The sequence below is a fragment of the Nematolebias whitei genome, chromosome 1, assembly GCF_014905685.2.
Source record: "Nematolebias whitei isolate Nwh7 chromosome 1, NemWhi1, whole genome shotgun sequence".
Lineage (NCBI taxonomy): Eukaryota > Metazoa > Chordata > Actinopteri > Cyprinodontiformes > Rivulidae > Nematolebias > Nematolebias whitei.
The window spans coordinates 36,909,250-36,914,370 of NC_056498.1; the positions used below are offsets into that span (position 1 = coordinate 36,909,250).

Consider the following 5,121-nt stretch of genomic DNA (forward strand, 5'->3'; position numbering starts at 1 on the left):
TGCACATCCTTTCCAGCCTGATCCCTCTGTCTTGCCAATCGGTACAATTCCTTCTTGCCCTGTTTAGTGTCCAACCTTCCTTACACCTCATTATACACGTTATGCTTTGCCTTATCTACCTCCCTCTTTGCTCTATGTTGCATCTCCTTTTCATTCAACCTTTATTTATGCAGATTAGCCTCACTGAGCCTCGAGGACTCATTTACAAGAGAGAACTGTTTTTAAAAGAGTGATGACAACAGCAGACAACAATGACAAGAGTAAACAATCATAAAAAAAACATATAAAATTAAAAATAAATTTTAAAAAATATTTTAAAAAAGCTAAACAAAAACAGCTACATTATAAAGCGATATAAAATACAAAAAACAGGAACATGTCTGCGTTGGTTTTTGCTATGAACTTAGCAGATGTTTAAAGTCCCTTAGAGAGGTCAAGGTCGAGAGCTTCAGATCTTTTTGCAAGGTGTTCTAGGATACAGGAGCAGAGTAGGAGAAGGATGCATCAGGAATGAACTGACTTACATTACTTATGTAGATTGTGAAGAGGGTGGGTCCTAACACTGAACCTTGTGGTACACCGTTGTTAACAGATAGCTGGAAGAAGTACCATTAAGTTGAACACATTGCCTCGGATCTGAGAGATAATTAGAGAACCAACCGATAGTGTGGTCTGAGAAACTAATTTCTGAGAGCTTATGACATAAGATGTTATAATCCACAGTGTCAAAAGCTCTAGACGGGTCTAAATAAAGTGCAGCACAATAATCTTTAGCATCCAAAGCTTCAACAACATCATTAAAAACCTTCGTCATCGTGCCGTGTCGTTTCCTGAAACCAGACTGATAGGGAGGTAAGACGTTATAAGAATCCAAATACTGACCACACATTACCATTACCAACAAAACCCATTGTACCCACTGAAGTGCTGAAGTCTATCTGAACCAAGTCGTGGTTTCACACCTTATCTCTTTCAGAGGCACTGAAGACATTTTCCAGACTCTGGACGACAATCAAGTTATTTTGTCCACAATGAAGGCGTCACGATTTGTTAAAGCCTTTGAGCAGCAGGTGGAGCAATGGGAGCAGCAGCTGTCTCACATGTTGGAAGTCATTGAGATGATTCTTACTGTGCAGCGTAACTGGATTTATCTGGAGGTACAGAGAGTACTATTATATACAGTAATACTGTGTGTTTTGACGTTATTGCACATGATATAAAAACATCTGACAGCTGAGATATTGAACAGTCTCTGAGAGCAGCACCGATGATACGTATATTTCTGAGTTATCTTTATGGTCAAAATAATACAAAACTTTACACTCACAAATACGACATCGTTTTCACAAAGAAACATTTTCATTACACTAATAATTATTCTGACTTAAAGCAAGGTTTATCTGAAACACTGTGGCGTTAAACTCGCTGGCATTGATTGTTTTTAAAACACTTCAGTTTCATTTTTAATTTTCCAGGCCCCAACATTCACCATCTATTATTCCCCCCTCAAATAATAACTAGATATGATTTTTGAAGTATAATTTTTCTTTTAGGTTGTAAACACTTAATTTTTTTTCTCTCCATAACAACTTTTTCATGTTCTGTACCAAGCTTAGGTTGAATTTCATTGTTTTTTTTTTCCCCAAATGACCTCTCCGTTTCGGTCACCGCCATTTATTTTCCATTCCCCAGAACATTTTTCAAGGAAAGGACATCAGAGATCGGCTTCCACATGAGTGCAAAGAGTTTGAAGGCGTTAGTGCCATTTGGAAAACCATAATGTGTCGCCTCAACGAGAACAACAACGCCTTAACAGGGACGCACCATCCTGGTACTGCAGCACATTTTCTTTCTTTAATCCACCCACAAATTCAGTTCCTCTTTGATATCTTCAAACAACAACAACAATATCTGTGTGTTGCCTTGTTTTTAAACTGTAAAGAAAAAAAACTATAGAAACTGCATTTCCTGTGAAAATGCAGTGTGAATGCTTATTGCAGAAGAACTTGCTGAGAAGCAGCTGAAATTAGCTAAAAAAAAAAAAAAAAAAGCCGAAATGTAGTTGAAAAGGTAGAACAAACCTAAATTAGCAGAAGAAAGCAGAAATAACATGTTTGCCCAGTTAGGCTTAAAGAAGTAGAAATGAGCACAAAAAAAGTTAAAATTGTTGAAAAAAGCAAAAATTTGCAAAAACAAAATGGCTGAGAAGTAGCTAAAAAAGCAGAAAGAAGCTTAGATTACCAGAAGGGAGTGTATAGAGCACAATTTTTTTCTGAATTTGGATGAAAAAAGTTGAAATGAGAGAAAAAATAGTGGAATTAGCGGAAAAAGCTAAAATGAGCATAAAACAGATAATTTATTTATTTTTTTTTTTTCATTTCATTTGCCCTTTATTTATACAGGTAGTCTCATTAAGCCACGAGAACTCATTTTCAAGAGAGACCTGTTTAGGGAGCAGATGGGGGTTAAGGGCCTTGCTCATGGGCCCAGAGTGGGGCGAATGAGGGTGGAGGGAGGTGTGGGTGCTTAGTACTGGGGCTTGAGCCGGCGATCTTCCCATCACAGGCCACCTTCTCTAACCTCTGTGCCACCACTCCCCAAATAGTAGCTGAAATAACTTAAGCATAAATAAGCTGAAAGGAGCATAAAAAGCTGAAATTAGCAGAAAGAAGTTAATTAGGCTGCTTAAAGTAGCCAAAAATATCACAAAAAACTTGAATTTATCAGAGAACAACTGAAATTAGCCCCCCCAAAAAAGGCTAAAAATGTAGCTGAAAAGGTAGACCAAGCTTAAATTAGTTGAAGAAAGCAGAAAGAATATGTTTGTCCAATTAGGCTGAAAAAAAAACAGAAATTAGCACAAAAATGTGGAAATTATCTGGAAAAAAGCTATACTTAGCTTAAAAAAACAGCTGAAAGTAGCTAAAAAAAAAGCATAAAGATGCTTAAATTACCAGAAGAAAGTGAGGAGATCACCTTTTTGCTGATATAAGCTGAAAAAAGTTGAAATGAGTGCAAAAAATGTTGATTTGGCTGCAATATCTAAAATTAACATAAAACAGCTAAATAGTAGCTGAAATAGCAGAAAAAGTTGATACTTGCATAAATAAGCTGAAAGGAGCATAATAAGCTAAATTAGTAGAAAGAAGTTAGAAGAAGCACAAAAATGTTGTAGTTAGGAGAAAGAATCAGAAAGAAGCACAAAACAGCTGAAAGTAGCTGAAATTTTTTTTAAAGTTTGCACAAGGAAGCTGAAAGAAGCTGAACCAGGACAAAATGTGAAAGGAGCAGTAAAATATTGTAAACCGATCTAAAGATTTGAAGGATGTAAAATTTGCTCAATTCATTTTCTATGAGGAAAAAAAATGGCAGAAAAGGCCAAATATTTCTAAAAGCTTAAGTTGCACCAATACCAAAAATCATAGCAGGATTGTCCTGAAAGTGCTGAACTTTTTTATTTATGATTTGTTGAAATAGCACAACAATTGTGTAACGAGAAAGATGCTGAAAAGCGTATGGAAGAAAATTGGATCACATTAGTGTGAATGCCTCATAAACATTCACAAAATAAACCAGCCTGCAAATGATGAGAGCATTTATCAATCCAAACTGCCATGTTTGTACGTGTTTACATTTACACCATTCCAGCTTAATATTTCTTCATAACTTTCCTGGCTTTGTGTTTCAGGCTTATTACAGAATCTGTCAGACATGAACAGCAAACTTGAAGAAATCCTGAAAGCCTTGGACATGTATCTGGAGACCAAGAGGCAGATCTTCCCTAGATTCTATTTCCTGTCTAATGATGACGTGCTGGAGATCCTAGGACAGTCTCAGAACCCACAAGCTATGCAACCTCACATGAAGAAGTGCTTTGACAATATCAAGAGCCTACAACTTGAAAAGGCAAGGAAACTTGGATAAACAATCAGTGAACCGGTCAGAGAAGCACAAACATTCATTTGTCTTAAATATTACTTAAAATAGTTTAGGTCCATTTAGCTAGAATTACACAACTAAATCAAGCAGTCTGTCTTTACCAAAAGTTCTTTCCCGCAACTGATTCCTTTCAATTATTGTGAATTATTGGTATCCAAAAGCTGGTCTTTGTGCTGCGTCTAATTATTGGAATTAATTCATTACTTAGGGAGTTGTGTTTTTAGATGCTCAACGATAAGTTGGTTGAAAACATGAATAAGTTAGTAATAGTTTTGGTTTCTTGGCACAAAGTCGAGCTTGTTCCCTGTGCGGGTTGGACTTCGCCAGGGCTGTCCCTTGTCTCCGATCCTGTTTGTGATGTTCCTGGACAGGATCTCGAGATGCAGACGGTGGAGAAGACGGCGTCTGATTTGGGAACCTTAGTGTCTCATCTCTGCTTTATGTGGATGATGTGGTTCTGTTGGCGTCTTCAGGCCAAGACATTCACAATGCACTGGGGCGGTTCGCAGAGTGTGAAGTCGGGCGCGAGTGTTTACCTCATCTTGTTTACGAGTGATAGTAGGATGGAGCGAGAGATGGATCGATAGATTAGGGCCTCGTCCTCAGTCACTTGCCTTGGCAGGGTGGTCATATCCTCTGATGTGTGTGTGTGTGTGTGTGTGGTGGGGGGGGGGGGGGTGTTTAAAACATAGTTTTTTAGCTAGCCACTTGTATAGCTTAGTTTTACAATCCGACTAAGAATAAGACCTGACTAAGAATAAGCAGTAAAATATATGGAGACGAGGAAAGTTTTCATTTTTTAAAACATCAATAGTAGTCGTGTCCAAACTTTTTGAATCACAGGCTAAAAATTTCTAAATGAAAGTACTCGCGGGCCATAATTTTAACATTAGATTCAAACATTTAGAAATAATTCTTAGGATTTTTCTATTTTGGGGGGGGTTCATTTTAAACTCAACAACAATGTAAAAATAGTGTTGGTGAAAGGACAAAAGTATACTTATTTTGGTACAAATGGATTTCTTAATTCTTTGCTAACATTTATTACCATCCATCCATCCATTTTCTTTACCCGCTTCTTCCATTTTGGGTCACGGGGGTCGCCGGTGCTCATGTCCAGCAATCACTGTGCGAGGGGCGGGGTACACCCTGGATGGGTCGCAAGTCCATCACAGGGACACA

At 37.7% G+C, this 5,121-nt stretch overlaps 1 protein-coding gene across 1 annotated transcript in view; it reads right to left on the minus strand.

The window, feature by feature from the left end:
- dnah2 (dynein, axonemal, heavy chain 2) overlaps nt 1-5,121 on the minus strand; it is a 121,179-nt gene that overhangs the window by 30,701 nt on the left and 85,357 nt on the right. The window lies entirely within an intron of this gene.